Below are 21448 nucleotides of genomic sequence, written 5' to 3' on the forward strand. Positions count from 1 at the left end.
TTGGACTTGAATTTGAGTATTCTTGGAACTCTTGTGACTATGGGGACTCTTGAAAATGAATGAAATGTATTTTGCATTGTCAGATGGCTGTGAGTTTTTGGGAGCTATGGGTCAAATACTATGGTTTGGATGTGAGGTATCATCCAAAAGCTAACATGTGAGACAATGCAAGAAGGTTCAGAATAGAAGTGATTGAGTTTTGAGAGTCTTAATCTGTGATTAAATCTTCTAATAGGGATTAATTCCATGGTAACTGAAGTGGTAGGGTGTAGTTGAAGGAGACTGGAACTGGAGTGTGGCTTTGGAGTACATTTACCTGAAGAGTGAAAACTCTCTCTCTCTCTTTCTGCTTTCTAATAGCATTGTGCACACTCTTCCATCATGATGTTCAGCTTTACCTCAAACATCAAGAAATGGAGCCAGTCTTCCATGGGCTAAAACCTCTGAAACCATGAGCCCTCAAATAAATTTTCCCTCCTTTAAAACTGTTCTGGTCAGATCTTCTAGTCACAGGAACAAAATAGCTGGCCAAAACAATCATGTATATCATAGCACTTGACAAATCCTAGAATTATTCACATAAGATTTATTATTTACTAAGTAAATTATTACTATGGAGATAGCAACAAAATGACATTCATGTTTTCTGAAAGAGATAGATACTTGTTCTTTTTATCTTGAGGTATATTTTGTAAGTGTTTTACATATTTCTTTGCTCTTAGAAACTCTGAGTTTGGGCAGGCAAGGTCTTGTGCACCTGTAATCCCAGCTACTCAGGAGAATAATGAAGGAGAATGAAAAGATTGAGATTAGCTTTGGCAATTTAGTAAAACCCTGCCTCAGAAAAAAAAATAAATAAAGTGTGTTATCTATGTAGCTCAGTGGTAAATCAGTAAATTTTCCCTGGGATCAATACATAGTACAAAACAATATAAACAAAAACCCACTGAATTTGACTACTTTTACTCACATCATATTGGGTACTTTCTCATTTAAACTGTATCAATAAAATTAGGTAGAAGAAATACCTGAGCTCCATGACTTCAAACTGAAACTAATCTTGAGGCTACAAAATGAGGTCCATGAAGTTCCATGTGTTCTGATGTTCTGATGCATTTAGAGGCAGATTTTCAAGAGGTAGATTTGAATTGAAGATAATTACTCCTGAGAAAGAAGACCAGAGAAGAAGAAAGCATATGTAGCTGTTTTTCAGATTTGTTCCATGTCAGGATTTGCATTTTTTTTCCAAATACAATGCATTTTTACTTGCAAACTTTTACTTCCCTACTTTTATTTTTGTGTTAACAGGTCTTAAACTACTTTATTTCCTTCTCATAATAGTTAATTTGTAGCCCTTTATATTAGGAGCTTCCTCTCAATTTTTAGACTTCAGTTTTATTCATGTGTTTGATTCATGACCTCTAGTGTTGAACATATTTTCTTTTTGACATGTGAATGTGTTAGAGCCTTAGATTTGCATTGGTGTTATTGTTGAGGGATTAAGTGTTGATAAAGAAGTAAATCATACTTCCTTTACCACATTTCTTCTGGATGCTCCATTCCAATGAAATCAATAATTAATAAAATGAACATTAGAAAGAGCATTACATTCATTGCCTGTGGTAACATAAATATTTGAGAGAAAATAATTAGAAGAGACATCCTCCATTGCATTCTGGGAGATCATATCTTGCTTTTCTTGGCCACTTTTTATCCCCTTGAGTCTTGGAAAGGCCTGTTTTCTCCCTTTGCTGCATAGAGAGATTAGGATGGATGTATCTCATTTGGCAAATTAGCCTGAAGTTGGAGCATTGAATCATGATTCTTATCAGACCAGGCATTGACTCTGAAGTCTCTGGAAACACAAATTTATCCATTTCTTAGCTGCTTTCTCAAGACAATCACCACCCCTACACTGCCACCTCTGCCCCGTCTCACTAGAGGAAGCTTTCCAAAGTTCTCAGCCAGCAATATGTCCTTCATCTCTGTGAATGTCACAAGGCTTTTAGGGATGGGGGTGACTCCACCATATTAACCTAGAGAATCAGCCTGAGGGGCCTGAGAGAAAAAAATTGACATAGTGAGCAAGGAACATATTTTAGCTAGAAGCCCATGCTTTGAGAGTCAATCTTTCTTCATCTTTCCCATCAATGGCTTTGGACTTGAACTGTACCTCTCCCATGGGGCTAAAATTCTATGAGCACAATTAATGGATCTTTCTCAGTTTTACAAGACAATAATGGATGATATTAACCTTGAATCTTCCAGCATCTCTTTCATTAAATAAGAATTGCTTTCTCATAGTTTATACTAGAAAGGTATACAGTATACTATAGCAATCTAGGAAAAAAATGAAGAAACTTACTCTCTGGAATAAAGTGTTTATTGAACTACCATTTTAGTACTTACAAAGTGTGGAACATACACAAATCAAGCTTCAAGTAAAACTTATATCTGAAGCAGATTGACAGAATTCTTTACATTTTATTTCATTGTGGTCATGCATACTGCACTAATGATGGTGTACTATTATTTGCAGTGACACTTTCTACCAAATCTGTATTCCAGGCTCTTCCCAGTAAAGTTAATATGTTTCTCTTTTTCATTAAGTATCTCCTCAAAAAATTTTCTAAAAAATCTGCATAAACCACCAAATTTTATACAGAAACCCTTTCTTTTGAATTTCTCTTTATATATGACTTGCTTTAGAGAACAAATACACTCCCCCCTTTATTTTTTACTATATTATTTTTGTAACTGGAGGTTAGAAGCAAACCATATTTTTATGTCTTCATTTTATTCATCCTGGAGCTCAAAGGCATACAAATTCTAACCTTTCTGTATTTTCAGTATAATAATCCTATTTCTAAGTGCATTTAAATTCTAAAATATAGCTCAGAGATGATAAGTGAAAAAATATCAAGGAAAATACAAGACTTAGAAATTGTAGCTCTTCATATTCTGTTCTTCAATGTGTGTATCTCAGTACTTCCAAGAAAAACAAAGCATCAATCCCAAGTTGATTTATAATTTTATACAATTGAACATATTTACTTACAATTACAGGAAAAGTCATCTGTTTTATTATATAAATAGTTGCCATTTTAATGTGTTTGCTAAAATGTGTCATTTGATCAAATTGTTTTCATGGGTTTCTCAACTTGTTTCCATTCTTCTCAGTTACAGTAACCGTCAATAACTGCTCTGGAAATTCCTTTTAATTTCGCACTTTTTTATGTTCCCTTTTATGAATTATAGGCTGGCAGATTTACAAAAAAGTCAGGCATAACATTAATTGGATGTTTGACAAAATTACCTCAAAGATAAAACTATTACCAATCTCAATAGATTATTTTGGGTATATGAATTAAGATATGAAAAACACTTTGAGTGATAATATATCTATACTTAAAATAATCAAAAAGGATTCCTGTTGCTACTTATTATTGTAGCATATTGTAGCAAGATGCACTGACCACTTAAATTATTTGAATACAAATTCATCAATATACTCTTCCATTAGTGTTCTACCTCTTTGTTATTCAAGAGGATTTCTTGTACCTGTAGCATTGGCAAGACTGGAAAACATTATACATATTCAAAAATCCAAATCCCATGCCAGGACTTCTGAATTTGTCTTCCTATTAGCAACATATCCAATTTATATTTGTGCTCATGAAAATTTAGGAAGCAATCTTCTAACGCACTATAACATTCTTCTTTGAGAAATATGAATAATTAATTTTATAAAATATAATTATACCCTTAAATATATATTCTTATGTTTATCTTTATTTTACATTTTATTTCACAAAAGTGTAGCATATACACTTTTTTTACTTATGCATCCTCTTTCCTCAGAGCTATATATTAGGGAACCATGCTTCTTTTAAAAAGTATCTTATTGAATAATTGACATACCTGAACTTTGTGAGAGCCAGTTTTCCTGACTTTCATTGTGTCAAATTAAAAATGGCTCAATGATCACATGATCGATGTGCCATTTATACACATATTCTTATTTCAGTAGCCATTGAGATACAGTGATGTGCCCATTCATTTGTCTCAAGAGGACTGGAAATGCCTGGACATACCTGTATTTGTAGAACATGTTGAACCTGAAGACATGTCATGGAATTTGATTTGGAATTGGATTCCTTTCAGCTGGGAGCTGCACTCAAAGGGAGCAGTGCATCCCCAGTTACCTGCATGGCTGAAGAGGACGTCTTTCTTCACATCTTTCAACTCTCATTAGTTCAGACATTACATCTCACTCAGTAGTGTGCTATGACCATCTTTTTCCAGCAAATTCTCCTGATAGGCAATGTGCTTTTGTGCTTGCTGTGGCACAAAATTCAAAATGACACCTCACTGGCCCTTGTCAATTTCAAGGGTTTTTGGATAACCTCCCAGACTGCCAATGAAGGGGACTTCCACACTGGAGCACTTTGCATGTGAAAAAATAAACAATATTTGATGACAAGAGACAGCCGCCCCTGGCCCTGATTTCCTAGTCAGGTTTATTTTGTATTGGCTTGCTTATGACTTGATGAAAAATGGTAGGATTTGGGCCTGAATCCTTGTTCATTTGTGCTGCTAGCATTCAGGAGATAGGGGGAATTTACCACCTACTCTCCCACTATCATTGGAGCTGCAGGGTCAAAAGGAATGGAGCACTTGTAGAGACTCTAGTTAATATTCATGGATATCCTCAAGAGATGCACTGTAGAAGTAGGAAAAACGTATGTTGTTTTCATGTTCACCATGGATCTAGGGTTTATTGGAGTGTGCTTTGTAGGGTAAGGGAAGAAAAAATACATTCATTGCAAGAAATAACAGTGAAAGAAGGAAACCAGAGACATCAGACATGCTGCAGGTTGGTGGTGGGTAGAAGCAAGTCAAGAAACTAAAAGCATTTGACAATTTGCAAATGCACGTAGTACAAGATCCCTGCTCAGTAAGTCGGATCCCACATTCGGGTGTTCTTGAACCATTCCTGTTTTGATATTCACTTTTGGTCTTCACATTTACCTTTTAGCAGAGCAGTTTCTGATTATGTTTGTAATATTGTGGTGCGGTCTTTATTTCGAGAGCTGGGTTCAGTGCTGCATATTCCAAATTCAACTCATTTCAATTGTAGTTCATGGGCATAAGTGCTATGTTTTAAAGAAAGCCTTTTCTCCTGGTTCTTGAGCCAGAAAAACTATGAATCAGCAGATGTATAATCAGCTGTCCATTGAAAGCAAAAAGAAAGAGCTGTGAGTTTCCAAGGGCTTTGAGGTTCTTGTAAGGGGAGTTAGGGTCTGTAATGGTGGTTGCTTACAGAATGATCTGGTAAGTAGTACTTCCTGTATTTGTAGAGTATGTTGAACCTGAAGACATATCATAGAATTTGAGGGTAGATGATGGTGGCTGAAATGCTTTGAATATCTCTTCATTGAAGTAGGCTTTCAACACCAACAGCCATCTGCATTCAGTGCCAACAAAAAGTCCTTGCTCTCTCTCTGAATATTCATCTTGGAAGCTTTTCACCATAGCCCTTTCAGCACGGTGCATGTTCCAATCTGGAGTTAGGACATGTGATGCTGTGTTTTCATGCCATCAGTAGACTCTTATGTCATCCACTGGCTTGTAGTGGGCATCCTCCTGGGGCTTCTAAGAGGACAGGAGGGAATATTCCACAGGGCCTTGTGCCAGGCTGGCACTAGGCTAGTCAAGAGAAAGAACTCATATGCGAACACAGATATTCCAGACATTTCTGCATCTTGAGGTGAGTTGAAGTTGCCCTGGAATTTAACAGGAGGTAAATTTCTGAGTGCTGCTTTGTTGTAAGGCCACAGTCAAAGTTGTGTGGCCTTGCAGGTGAAGCAAGCACAGTATCTCTACTGGCATATCAGCATCATCCTATCCTCCATCAAACATCTGAGTGAATGACTTCCTCGACTCCCTATAAGCCTTCAGAAGATGCATCCATCTTCACCTAGAAGACCCACTTTCCAGTTTCCAGCTCTCATATGGCTGAACTTTCTTGGAAAAAAGGACCAACCTGCAAGTTTGTGAGCAAATTGTCCCAATTCAAAGATCACTTAACACGCCATGCTCACTGCATGCTCAACTGCCAGGAGCTCTCAGAAGACATGATTTGGTGTGTGGAGCTAGGCTATTTTCTTGACTAGGATATTCTGAGTGTGCCCAGGATTAAAGGATTGGGATTGGAAGGTAATAGTGCTGAACAGGTGCTCAGCTTAGTGATCCATGTGTCCCCAAGCACACCTCCACCCAACCAGGCCCACTGGAAGGGGTGGGGGATAACTGCCTGCTATTATGATGCTGAAGCCAAATGAGTAAAGTGACACCTAATATACCTGAAGTTTAGTGTGAGCTGTCAGGCTTCAGAGGAGTTCCTTGTTTTACCTGGTCCTGGAGGGATCCATGGACCACAGGGCTGTGCTCTCCTGGCTGAAGAGGTTAAAATCACATTTTGGAAAACCTCAGTTCTCTGGCACTCACTCGCTTCTTCTTCCCTCTGACCATCACAACTGAGTTGGTGCTTGTTTTCCCTCTTGGTCTGAACCAGCCAGGAGTGAAAGCTTCTCTGGTTGCCATGGGTACAGTGACATCATCATGCTGTCAGGCCTTTCCTTTGTGACTTCAGGTGGAATATGCACTGCGAGCACCACATCTCCAGAGCCACTCCTTAAACTCCATGTTTCTCAAGGCCTGGAAAAACCCTCGAGGGAGAGACACCAACTGTTCTCCAAGGGAAAACTGGAATACCCAAGTCATTCACAATCAATGTATCTGATGCCTGCCCCTTGCACTTGGATAGAGGAGCTCTCCCATTTTTGCTCTCATGTCACAGGAGCACTGGTAACCAAGTGAGGTGTTGTCCTCAGTGTAACTGAATGCAACTGAATCATTGAGAGATGAGGGTAAAAATTTTAGCCCTTCTTTCACTGTAACAAATCTTGAGAGTAAAAGCTACAAACATACTGAGAGGAAGATTGAAATTGGATGAGAAATATTTCCTTTCTGCCATATATGGGTCATGGGAAACCAGACCCTGAGAATCATCACCACTTGCCTTTGCCTGTTCATATTTTCTGACATCGTCTGGCTAAGTTGATGAGGCATTCCTCATTGAAGGAAACTGGCCTTTCCCAGGAGAAACACCTTCCTCTACCTCACCCCTACCTGAGATGACAGGCAAGATCCAGAACCAGCACTGGCTTGTTCATTTTGCACAGCACACTCCTGGTTAGAATTTTCCAAAGTAAATTGCCAAAAATAAAAATAAAAATAAATAAATAAATAAAAGAAGATCAAGAAAGTTGTCAGTAGATTGTGAATGAAATGGCTGGGGATGCAATGGTGAATGATCCCCAAAGTCTTCTTTCATACTAACAACCTGAGCATATTCCTATAGCCACTTATTTGTGCCTCTCCTCTTGCCCTGTCCTCCATGGATCACTGATCTAATTTTCTGCTCGGGGATCAGCTACAACCATTTTCCTCCTTAAGTATGCACGGAATACTTCTCTCCCTCAGGACACACCCCTAGACTGTGTGTCTTGAGAAGCAAAAAAGGTTATTTGCAAGATTGTTGTGAAAAGGAGAATTAAAAATTTCTTAGTCTTTGATTGGCTTTGTCTAGGGATGCTTTCCTGCATAGAATTTCACAGACACAGAACCTGAGGAGATCAAGTCATATACCTGAAAGGACTTGTTCCTGTGTTGACAATAGAGCCCATCCCATAGGGCTCTGGCTTTGGAAGTGGAAAGGCAGGGGTTCAAATCCCTAATACCAAGAGATTGAAAGAAATTAAGAAAAAAACACTTCAGAGGGTGCAAACCTCCTATCCTCTCAACATTTTCCTTTTTCTCCTCTCTTATTCTACAGCATCAACACTACTCAACAACTACCACTTTCACCTGCAAGCAATTTCCATTGATTCCTTTCAGCCGAGAGCTGCACTCAAAGGGAGCAGTGCATCCCCAGTCACCTGCATTGAGGACATCTTTCTTCACATCTTTCAACTCTCATTAGTTCAGACATTACATCTCACTCAAGAATGCTATGACTATCTTTTTCCAGCAAATTCTTCTGATAGGCAATGTGTACTGGCTTGCTGTGGCATGAAATTCAAAATGACACCTCACTGGCCCTTGCCAATTTTGAGTGTTTTGGATACTCTCCCAGACTGCCAGTGAAGGGGACTTCCACACCAGAGCATTTTGCATGTGAACCACAAGGTCAACTGGAAAACCAACAAGTGAAGACAAAAGACAGCCGCCCCTGGCCCTGATTTTCTAGGCAGGTTTATTTTGTATTGGCTTGCTTATGACTTGATGAAAAATGGTAGGATTTGGGCCTGAATCCTTGTTTGTTTGTGCTGCTAGCATTCAGGAGAAAGGGGAAATTTACCGCCTACTCTCCCACCTACTCTTTTGCAGGGTCAAAAAGAATGGAGTGCTTGTAGAGACTTGTTAATTTTCATGGATGTCCTCAAGAGATGCACTGTAGAAATGGGAAAAGCATATGTTGTTCTCATGTTTACCATGGATTTGGGATTTTTTGGAGTGTGCTTTGTAGTGTAAGGGATGAAAAAATCCATTCATTGCAAGAACTCACACAGAAAGGAGGAAACCAGAGACATCAGGCATGTTGCAGGTTGATGGTGTGTAGTAGCAAGTCAAGAAATAAAAAGCATTTGACAAACTGCAAATGCGTGTGGTACATGTTCCCTGCTCAGTGAGTCCAATCCCACATTTGGGTATTCTTGAACCACTCCTCTTTTGATATTCACTTTTGGTCTTCACATTTACTTTTTAGCAGAGCTATTTCTGTTTACGTTTGTGATATTGTGGTGCAGTCTATATTTCTAGTGCTGGGTTCATTGCTGCATATTCCAAATTCAACTCATTTCAATTGAAAGAAATAAGAAAAACAGGCTCAAACAATAACAGGAATTCAGGGTGTTCAAGCAGAGTACATTTATGCTAATCTAAAAATTTGAGCTACCATTCATTGCATATTTGAGAGCAGTGGTGGATTTTTCTGGGGGAGTGTCATACATCACCAGATGTATTTATTAAAATATGTTTCTCTTTTTACACACACTCTATTGTGTCTGAATCCCTTCTAAGGCACAGGTTGTATATCCACCACAAGCTGACAAGCCTATATGATTTGAAAGTCTTCTTTTTAAAGATTCTCTATGCTTAGATGCTATGAGTGCACACTTCTATACAAGAGTGTTGACTTTTTTGTCCCATAATATTCAAAGTAAGGAAAAGAGTGTGGTGATTAGAATGCACTGTGGTCCACAGCATCTCTTCTATGGGAGGATTTAAGAAAGTGTCAAGACCTCCCCACTCCATAAAAATCCTGCAGTCCTTCCTGGAACAAAACTTCCTTCTCCCTGTAGCTTCACCCATTTAAAATGTGACAATGCATCCCAGGGACAGCAAGTCTGCAATGACCAATTCTCCAGGGCTGTGTTGTCTCTACTTTTTTCTTGCCTAACAGATGCAGTTAAACTACTCCTGTCTCTAAGTAGCTCCACTGACTGCCTTTCCCTCATGGTTCACTCCTCTCTTTTCTTGTTTGGCATCTGTTTAGAACAAAGTGTTTTATTCCATGAAAGAGATAAAAGAAAACACAATTTTGGGGGACTAGAAAGAGACAGGCAACTTGTTAAAGTTGAAAATTATTCAAGGGTATGTGCAAAATGCCCCAAGGTGTGAAAGGAAAACTAGACCTGTGATTAACTTTTTCAAGAGTGTGAAGTTATCTAACAATTCAGGCTTTGGATAACAAAAGGGTCAAGGGAATAAAGGGATGTAGGATGTTCTGAGGACTTGAAAGTGAAAAAGACCCCAAAGATATCAGACTTGGCTGAAGAATCATGCAAACCCTCATTCACAGCAACTTGGTCTCTACCTGACTGCCTTACCCTACCCCCACCTGTCTTCTATTGGGAGACAGTACCATGGTGGTGTAGATTCAGGGTACAGGCTCCGCAGATGGCAAGACATGGACTTGTGATGTCTATGATCTATCATTTACTAGTAGTTCACTAAAATTGTCTACCCCCAAATTTTATTGCTACAATAAACAATTACTCCTTACATCAGTATGGTCTGGGCTCATGGTGGGGTGTGTGGCTTTGATCTCACAAGCTCCCCCACAGAAGTGTATCATTGCTGAAGTTGCATGTCCTACACCATTTGGAAGGGGCCTATACATAGTTCCCACAGCCAGGAAATCAAGTCCTCTGTCATTGCTAAAGGAAAAGCAAGACCATAGAAGACCACTCAAAGCTCCACACAGCCTCAACCTGGAAAGGAAATATGTCCCTTCTGTTCACGTCATTTAACATAACTGGTTTTGGAGCTTGCAATGTCTTTCCATCATGGGCTTGGAAGTATAGTCTTCACAGTACCTATAAAAACAAGATAATAAGATGTTGACCAAGCTCAGCAATATTTATCACACAAAAAGACATAGGCTGTTGCTAGGATTAAGTTTTAAAATGCCTGTAAAGTGGTCAGTGCAGTGCATGGCCTGGTATGAAGGATGTGCTCAAAGCTATCAGCTATTATTATTCAATGGGTCAGTCATCAGCATTGCCCCTTGCCTTTAGAGTTATGCAAATCATATCATTCTGTAGTCATTTATAAAATGCCACATCCAGAGTTGGAATACATTTCCTAGAAGACCACTTCTGAGGACCCATCATTTTATAAAAGAAATATTGAACTAGAGAGCAGGAAGCAGGTATCATGAAGTCCATTCTTTTATGGCTTAGAGCCTTGTGACATTTGGTAAGTTACTGAATATACCTGGGCCAGTATAAAATGGATCGCAACTTAATGCAATGAAATGTGGTGACCCTACAATTTATTGCCAGTATATCCTTATGAAAATCATTTCATCTACCTGGAATTTGGTTTCTTCATCTGTAAAATGAGCGATTGAAACCAGATTATCTCATGCTCTATAAGCTAAAAAAATTGATGATTACAAATAATGCTTCAAGAATCTGCCTCTGTTCATTGAAAATTGGAACTATTGATTGCCTATTCAACCAAAAACTCCAGAGTTTCCACTGGGTTTGAACCCTCCCAGAGTCCTGGAGGACTTAACCCATGTAATACTGGATGGGGACAGCAGGATTGGCTCCTAGTTTCTCTAGCTAAGGGGAATTGTTTTAGAGTTACACAGTAATTGTTATAAGTGCCCTTAGTTCTCCCCAACACAGACTCTAATTTTAACTTACCCCAAGTCAAAAATGTATCTCTTCCCTCTAATAAATGGAGTATAAACTCTTGTGGATTATCAGAGGGCAGTAGAAGATAAACAGAGGGAGAAAGCTTTAAAAATCAATGTGCATTTGATTTTTAAAACAAGTAGAAGTAGCAATACGCAGATGTAAAACTCTCCCTCCATATGGTAAGTAGAATGGTGGGTCCTGAATCTAACACTGTTGTTACACAGGAAGAAGAATTAAGTCCATGTATGAAATCAGAGTTATAATTGGCTCAATTTAAAATAAATATCTTATGCTGGATTCTCCAAGTGGGTCCAGATTCATCAAGAGCACCCTTGGAAATGACACAGACGAATCAGCACCAGAGTAGAGGAGAAAGAGGAAGGCCTGGCCAGAGCTGACTTTATGCACAAGGGGTCAGGAGCTGAGCAAAGCAAGAAGCCACCAGAAGCTGAAAGAGGACAGTGGAGTCTCCCCTAATTCTTCAGAAGAACCAGAGTCCTGTTGACATCTTGATTTAGCTCATTGTGACACATTTCAGACTTCTGACCTCCAGAAATATAAGATAATAAATTTGTATTATTTTAAATCACTGTCTGTGGTAAGTTCTTACATCCTCATTTTGAAATTAATGCATATCATGATGAACTAAAGTTAGTAGCAGACATTTAGTAGAAGAGGGAGCACATTTTCATAGAAATTAGTTGGTAAAAAAATAACTACAGATATATTGGAGGAAATGTTTTGTGCAATAACCAAAAATTTTCTGTAAACTGTACAAGTGTCCGAAAATATGTAGCAGTAATTTTGATGCAGACCATGTAAAGAAAATAATTATATAGACATTTTCTCTAGGGAAGCAACTAATAGTTTAAATTTCAAACTGCACTGAATAGCATTTAAAATTTTGTACGTATTCTGAGCACAAAATCTCATGCTAAAAGCCTGGGTGCTGAGACCAGAATATTTAGTTCTATCATTTGATCATTCTGTTGACCTTGAGCATAACCACTCAGAATTTGGGTTTGTTCATAAATAAAGTGAAATATAATATTATCTAACTTATGGGGTGATAAAAATTAAGTGGATAATTCAACAAAAAACACACAGCACAGTATCTAGTATGTAATAAAAATTTAATAAATGTCATCTATTTGTATTACGTATGCATTGTATCAGTAAAATTTTCATTCTAAATGTTGGTACTTCAAACACATTATCATTTTGTTTTCATAAAAACCCAATTAAACAATTGCTCCCAGGATTTATCATGTTAGAATTGTGCAGCCCCAGTGGAAGAATCACTGTCGATATGCAGATACTACACAGTAGGAAGAGCTAGGTAAGCATCAATCCTGGCAGAATTTTATCTTAATAAGGCATATTTTCCCCTGGGTGAGATACACATTATCACAACATCTGGAGCTAGTCTCTGTACCCAACAGATGTCTGTGGACATCAATGTCTTCCATTTTTGTTATAAGAGAGAAGAGTAAATATAGAAATCAACTAAAAAGGAATATATCAGAAACTCCCACTGCTCTTGAAATTATAAGCCTAAAGAATGGCTACATCACTTCCCTATGCAGAATCACAGACATTAGTAACTTGCACCTGTGCTTATGTATGAGGGAGTAGGGTAGACAGACACAGGATCATCAAAGAGAAAAGGGAGACTGTTTCTTAGAAGTGCACTCATTTATAAACCATCACTGACAGTTGTAGAACAGCCATTTAGATAATTGCACTCCTCACCAAACTATAAGTTTGTTAATTGCACAAAATTTCTTCTTCACCATTGTGTCACACATCATAGACTCTAAGCAAATATGTACTCAATTCTGCTGGAGGAGTTAACTACTATAAAATAGTATTAAATTTGTGGTAGAAAAATGTATTAATGTGTGATGTACTTTTACTGTTGTGGAAGAAATAGAAATATATATATATATATATATGTTGCTCATCCTCAGAGAGAAGATATAAAGATTGGATCCTGAAGTCCAAAGATATGCACCAGAGAATTAAGTTCTTTGCTGAACACCAACACTCACTATTGGCACAGAGCCAAATATATGCACAGGGTTTGGTATTTGGCTTTAAGATGTATGAATAATAGAAGCCACAATAAGAGTCCTGAACCAGATGAAGAGGGTTAAGAATAGAGGGGAGAGTGAAAAATGCCCAGGAGACAGGACTTCTGGTCAAGTGACATGAAGACACTGAAGACTCTTAACACTGAGAGCAATGTGTTGAAAACTGTGGCTTTGGGGGCCTTAGACAAAGCCTCTTGGTAGAGCAGGATGGAGAAGGTAGCTCAAAACCACCTGATGAGAAAACATCTCACAATTGAAGTTGTGATGGATTAAAGACAAATGACCCTTTCATTTGGGGGCACCATTTAAATCAATGGAGTCTTGTAGAATCCTAGAGAAGACAGTGAATGTGATACTAAGAAGAAATGCAATGACTCAATTGATTTTATTTGGGTTGATTTGATTTGAAAAAAAAAACAAAAATATTTCATGCTTCTTGCAAAGAGAGTTGGAGGGCAAATTCTGGGACATATGCATGATAAAGAGGCAGGGTAGGGGGGAGAAAGAGGACAATCAGCATAGATAATAAATAATTAGGTGTGATTGGGAAGATGAGGACTGGTTGGAAAAGAAAGGAAATCAAATGCTGATATCTCCAAAACCCTTTCTTCTCTCCCTCCAACCTGTTGTTAATGTAACCTGCCCCAGGAATTGTTCCTCCATTTGAGAAGTGGTAAGCATTGTTAACTAATGCCTTCTGGGCTATCCCCTTCATGTCCTTTCCCCTGGGTGGCTTCGTGCCCACTCTGGGATCATTCCACCTTCACTTTTGGCTCACCATTTGATCATGCAGGATGGGGAGAGGAGAGAGGCAAGATAGAGGAGAAAAACAGCATGAGAACAAAGAAATTCTATAATGTATAAAAGGGGCAGCACACCCCCACTTCTTTAGATACCAGCTCTGGGTTCCCTTCTCTGCAGAGAAATCTGTCTCCATTATATCCTTTGAATAAAACTTGCTTTCTACTCTTGTCTTGATGGTACTCAGTGATCAATCTTCACATCTGTGGAAATAAAACTCAGATCTGATTGATTATCATTACCAGCAGTACAAATAAGAGATAGAAGTACTACCCTAAAACATCAAAGCAGTTATATGTTAATATAAGTAACATTCAGTTTTCCTCATAGTTATCTATGTATTTTTTTATAAAGTAATTTTTTTAAATGAAAGCACAAAACTCCCACCTTCCTACCCATGGCTAGGCAGCTGATGTCATGATTTTTCCAGAAAGATTCAGGGTCCTCCTTGCTTTAGAACAATCATGAACTTTGTGCCTTATTCAGTCCTTGGAGAATCTGGACACACCGTGATGTTCAGAGAAGCACTTCGGCTCTTAAGGAGTTTCTGTCTTTGGAAAATTTTCACCAGTAGTCTGCCTATTCCAGCACAAATAATGTGTTCATTGGATGCTACAAGAATGTAGCATAATCTAAGAAAACAAACAATAAACAAACATTTCCTTTCCCTGAAACATGAAGTTGCTGAAACATGAAGTTTATGCAGTTTGAAACGTCTCTGTGAGGGTCTAGGGGAAAGTTTTTGTGGTGGTTGCTTATTTACCATTTCTAATGCTCTTTATTTCTTTATGTTAATCTAGATATACACCAGAAAATGTGAGCAGAATACTGGGGTGTACCAGGCATGGATCCAAGGTATGGACTGGGCTTGAGCACAGAACACTGGGCTCTCATCATGTCACATGAGAAAACTCTGTTATGACCCAATGCCCCTTGGGCCTCCCTGGTCCCCACTAGAAGTCTACTCTTCCCTGTAGTATGGTAGTGTAAACATGTAACCTGAGCAGTGGCCTGGCTATCTCATTAAAATGATTGGTTCTCACTTCATATATAAACTATTGCACTTCCTGAATAAATTGAGTCTGCATCACAGAACCTTGCTCCCGGTGTCTGGGCAAAGGGGCACGGTCGCACTCACTCCCTTCCCGAGAGGCCAACCCACATCTGACAACATTTTGGCACCCAACGTGGGGCCTCAGAGCTACTGGGTGAGTGACCTCCTTATGGGGAATCTATTGCCTTTGGTTAGAGTTACCCAGGCATGAGATTTACAAGCGCTGCTAAGGAGTAGGTGAGTAAAAGTCTCAGAAAAAGAGGCTATAAATGTATGGGACAATGTTGTAGATTTTGCCCCATGGATAGCATTAGATAAAATATGGGATCCTGAGTCATGGGAAAGTGTTATACATTTAGCCCATAGAAAAAGAAAAGAAGTACAGGAGGGTAAAACTTACCCTCTCACTTTTTATCCAATTGTTACTGCTCTTTTATCATGCCTTAGGGGGATCCCTGAGGAAAAGCACTTAGACTTACAAGATATTCTGGCTGCTCAAGTAGAGCGTGGGAACAATGAAAAGGAAGAAAAAACTATGCATGCCAGTCACCAGTCAACAGTAGAAAACGGAAAAATAAGAGGTAGAAAAACCACAGGAATTTAGAGATAAGGAGGATGAGAATCATCCACAGCCACGGCCTTGTCAGCTTTATCCTGTACTACCATCTTGTGACCAAAGTGTTACATCACCATCAAATGACAGTAAAGATTCACCATGGGTAACTGAAGTTTCTGCTCCTCTAGCATATTCAAATAGTAGCCCTTGAAGACCACATTTTAATGATTTATGTCAAACTAGGGATCGTAATTGGGGGACTCCTTTACAAGCTTTTCCAGTAAATGTCAATAGAACAGCCCAACGACCTTTGAATTGGTATCCTCATGAACAAAAGACAGTTACTACTATTAGGAAAGCAGTTCAAGAGGATGGTCTTCATTCCCCTTATGCTACTCAGTTAATAGAGAATTTTAGTCTAGACCTTAACACTCCCAAGGATTGAAAAGATTTGTGATGTATAATATTAGGCTCTGGTGAGTACCTCCTATGGAGGGCAGGGTTCCATGATCAATGTGAGCAACAGGCTGAAAGGAATAGTAGGGCAGGAGTACAGTTAGATGCTGAATGTTTACAGGGAGAAGGAGTCTATGCTTCACCAGCTGTTCAGGCACAAGGCCCACCTCAGTATTTCGATCAGGTGCACCTATGTGCCCTGCAAGCCTTAAAACAGATCCGTAGCGAAGAAGAAATTAAGTCATTAAAACAGTACAAAAGCCTACTGAACCTTTCTCAGATTTTGTCGCGCGTGCCTCTGAGGCAATAACTAGAAAGATTCAACATGCAGAGGCAGCAGAAGCTCTCTTGAAGGAGATATTATGGGAAGGAGCCACCTCAGAAGCTAGGAGAGCTATTACTCCCTTTAAGGGTGGCTCTATTGATGACTGGATTATAGCAAACAAGGACCTAGATACGGCATTAGCTCATGCTGCTGCTTTAGCTGAAGCTTTTTCTGCATGCATGAAGTTAAAGGAAACCGAAGGCAACAGAGGGACTAAAAATCAAACTTGTTGGTCATGTGTGGGGTTAGGCCATTGCCAGAAAGAGTGCCCTAGTAGGCTGGGGAGTACACAAATTAGAGCAAAACCAAGATTACCACCCTATATGCAAAAAGGGGTTCCACTGGGCACGTGATTTCCGTTCTAAAGAGAAGGTTGATAGAAAGCCTTTAAACGGGGCACGGGGCAGTCCTCAGCCCCGCAAGTAAGAGGACATCCCAAAATAATGTGGACTATTCCAATATCTGAAGCCAAAGCTCGGATGGTTCTCCAATTAGATGGAGCTCCTTTCAAGGGTGTTGTTGACACAGGAGCTGATGTTACTATTATCAGAATGGAAGAAGCAGAAAAAATGAAATGGAAAACTAAAACTGGTCTCAATATTCAAGGAGTAGGAGGACTACAACCTACCAGGGAAGTAATTCACCCTGCATTTGGAAAGATCCTGATGGGGAAATGGGAGCCATTAAGCCCTTGTTAGCAGAAGGATTGCCAATGAACTTGTGGGACAGGGATATTCTGCAGGAGATGGATGCTGTGCTAACCACTGATGATAGAGAATTTTACCAAGATATTGTTGTGCAAGATAAAACAGGGTGCAGTAATCAGCACCCCCAATTCTCAGGGCCACTGTTCCATTAGTACAAAAACTTGAACCTATTCCATTGCAGTGGGACACTCAAGATCCCATTTGGGTGGAACAGTGACCTATACCAAATGAAAAACTAAAACACCTAAAGCTCATAGTACAAGAACAACTAGACAAGGGTCATATTGAGCCATATACAAGTCCACATAATACATCAATTTTTGTCATACAAAAAAGGGATAAATCAAAATGGAGACTATTACATGATCTAAGAGCTGTGAATGCTCTCATGAAAAAAATGGGGATTTACAGCCTGGTTTACCACACACAGCTGCCATTTCCTTTAATTTTAACATAATTATACTTGATATTAGGGACTGTTTTTTCTCCATTCCTTTTCATAAAAAAGATAAGCCTTACTTTGCCTTCTCAGTATATGAGCCCAAACCCTCAGCTCCCTATGCAAAAGTATCATTGGAAAGTATTGCCTCAAGGAATGAAAAATAGTCCATTTGTCAGCATTATGTCAGTCATGACACAAGGTTCCTACAAGGAAAATGCCTTATTATACATTACATGGATGATATCTTATTAGCACATCAGGAACAAGACTGCTTAAATAAGTGCCTTCAACAACTTTTAAGAAATTTAGAAATACTGGGTCTTAAGGTTGCAGAAGAAAAAATTCAAAAAGTAGCCCCATTTACATTCTTAGGATTTAAATTATGGAAATCTATTTCTCTGGCAAGACCACAACTGTTAGTACAGAACAGTTATTCATTAGCTGAACTGCAACAATTGTGTGGCCAAATCAATTGGCTAAGAAGTTTTATTCTTGTTTGCACTGCTCAGTTGGCAACATTATTTAGCTTATTAAAGGGGAATGCTGACCCTACTTCAAAGAGACATCTAAAAACCCAAGCTAAAGAAGTTATTAACAAAATAAATGATGTTTTAAAGCAAGCTCAGTTAGTCAGATATGATCCAAGTCTCCCCATACAAGCCATTTGCATAGCTACCAATAGGGGTGTTATATCAACAAGTTCCAATATATTGGGTGCATTTAGCTTACAGCAAAACACACAAAATTACACATTTTATATGGCTTTTAGGGCTTCTGGGTCTACAGTTATGAAATGTAACTCAAAATGTCTTTAGTAAGGACCCTGATATCCTTATCATGCCATTAGAAAAACACATAGTAGATCACCTTATTATAACTGAACTGCTTTTCCAAGCTCTAATTAGTGGATTCTCAGGCATTATCAATTCACATTATCCTCCTGATAGACTTATACAGGGATTAAAAACATTACAATTAAAACACACTCCCTTTTGTTGGCTCACTGGTAAACCTATTCCTGGAGCTGCAACCCTTTTTACAGATGCTAATAAATACGATTGTGGATTCATTTATCATGGACCTTCCTTGCCTAAAAAGCACACCACCCCCCATGGAGGCTCGGTTCAACAAGGAGAACTAAGAGCACTTTCTTTAGCCTTAGAGAAATTTCAATTGGAACCTCTAAATGTGTTCTCAGATAGCACTTATGTTGTACAAGTAAGTAAAGGCATAGCTCACTCCTCATTTCATGTTCAGGACAAGGCAATAGATCCTTATTTACAGGAATTAAAGTTCATCTTGGAACATAGACAATTTCCTTGGTATATACAACATGTGAGAACACACTCCTATTTGCTAGGACCTATCTCTAAATGTAATGATGAAATTGGTAGATACATAATGTTAACACAACAAAAAGCCTTACAGTAAGCACATGAGTTACATGCCAAGTTCCATTTTTCCAGTAAGTCCATAAAAACTTTGTATCCCCAATTGACTATCCAACAATGCAGGCATCTCAAACAAGCATGCAGTAAATGTGCCCCTCTATTGCCTTTAGGACCATTACAACCACAAGGTATAAATCCTAGGAGCCTCTCACCCAATAAGTTATGGCAAATGGACATCACTCACATACCATCATTTGGGAACTTAAGTATGTACACGTCATTGTAGATATGTATTCCAAATTCACATATGCCACTCCCTTAACTGGTGAAACTGCAAAACATGTTGTTCAAGCATGCATGGGTGCCATACTATTTATGGGTGTGCCTTGGGCCATCAAAACAGACAATGGACCTGCTTATACTTCAAACAAGTTCAAAACTTGGGCGTCTACTTGGAATATCAAAGTAATTACAGGAATCCCATACAATCCACAAGGTCAAGGAATTGTAGAAAGAACACACCATACTATAAAAACTCAGCTACAAAAAGAAAAAGGGGGAGAAGAGGGAACACATATGCCCCCGTCATACACACTCAATCACATTCTGTTCACTCTGAATTTTCTAACGTTTGATCACCAGCCATGAAGCATTGGGTTTCCTTTCCCGGGAACACTCCTCTGCCTTGGTGTATTGGAAGGACCCCCTATCGAATTGCCTTCATGGACCACACCCTTTACTAACTCAGGGGTGAGGTTTTGCTTGTGTTTTCCCAGAAGGTGAATCCACGCCAATTTGGATACCAGCCAGATCATTCAAGCCCGCTACGTTGCATGGAGGGCAACAAGAAAAGATGTTCACAAACCCTGATGGAGGAAGTGAAGAGGCTCCGCCTTGAGGACACGAGGGCTCTTCAGCCAGACAAGGACAATCATCAAACACACAAGAAAAACGAAGAAAGAAAAGAGGTCGCCATGCACCTCCAGTAACTTGGGGGGGATTAAAGAGGATAGCTCAGGAGGCTCAATAAATGGCTCCTGAAGGTGATACTTCCCCATCCACTTTGTTTTTACTAGTGTGTGCTATTATCACTGCCAACTCTCACCGCACTAGTGGAACTATTATTGGGATCTCCAATCCATCCATGGTGATGCCATTAGGCTTAGATACAGATATCCTGCCTTCTATTTTAACTTCTAATGCTTCCATAGGCATTCCTGCCACTTCAGCACCTCCTCGTGGAGCTCGATTTAATACTACAGTTAACACTACTGGTAGTTGGCTATTCATGGAATTGTCCAATTGTTCCTCCACTTCTGAGCTCTCATTATGTGATCAAGTGATCTGCTTATGCCCTGATACTCTCCTGGATCATACTATAGGAAACATCACAGGTCTTAGGCCGGTTAAAGTAACTTCTATAGCTAAGAATAGTTCTACAGATGCTTTCCCTGGTTTTCCTGTCTGCCCATGGATTCCTGCCAATATCACTACAAATGTAAACAAAATTAAGCCATTGGCAAACATCCATCCCCGCCAGTGTGTGCAAAGTCACACTCCCTTTAGAGTTACCCAGCAGCTTTCATCCTTTGCCAGACCTTTAGTAATAAATGCCTCAAAACCTATTCCAAGCTCACAGAAAATGTATTATAATTCTTTGGAAGTTCCTCACTGTTAGGTACTCAATTGCCATGCAATCAGCAGAGACGTTTAGATATAGGAGCTATGCTTTTCCTCAATGGGATTCATTTTAATGGGACATCTTCACAAATGTTTAATGTGCCTCTCTGTGTTCAACATCCATTTTATTTCATTGTTCTAATCAAACCACCAATATGTCTGCATATTGTGATAATTCTATACAGTGCTTCCTGACCAATTGTTGGTCTCCTAAGTTTTCAACTATACTGTTAGCTAGAGTACCTGCTTATATTTGGGCTATATCAAATGATACTCATACTATTCAACCAATAGTTTTTACTAAAAATGTACAGTTAATATGTGCTAAAAGAGTTTTTGGACTTACTGCATTGCTTGCAGGTATCATCATCACTGCTCTAGCTGCTTCAACTGCTGCCACAATAGACTTAGTACAGACTGGTGCTAATGCCACAGTGCTAAATGCACAGGCTACTAGAGTCAGTGAAGCCTTCGCTCTTCAACATGAAACTAATACATTAACACAAAGAGGTATCCTAAATTTACAGCAAGAAATGGATCTCACAAATGAAAGAATAGATATGCAAATAACAATGCATCTACAATGTAATCCCACATTACCCTATGTTTGTGAAACTATGGTAACACTTGACAATGTAAGAATGTAAGTGAGGCAAGAATTAAGTAC

Source organism: Sciurus vulgaris, assembly GCF_902686455.1.
Source record: "Sciurus vulgaris genome assembly, chromosome: 16".
NCBI classification, from domain to species: Eukaryota; Metazoa; Chordata; class Mammalia; order Rodentia; family Sciuridae; genus Sciurus; species Sciurus vulgaris.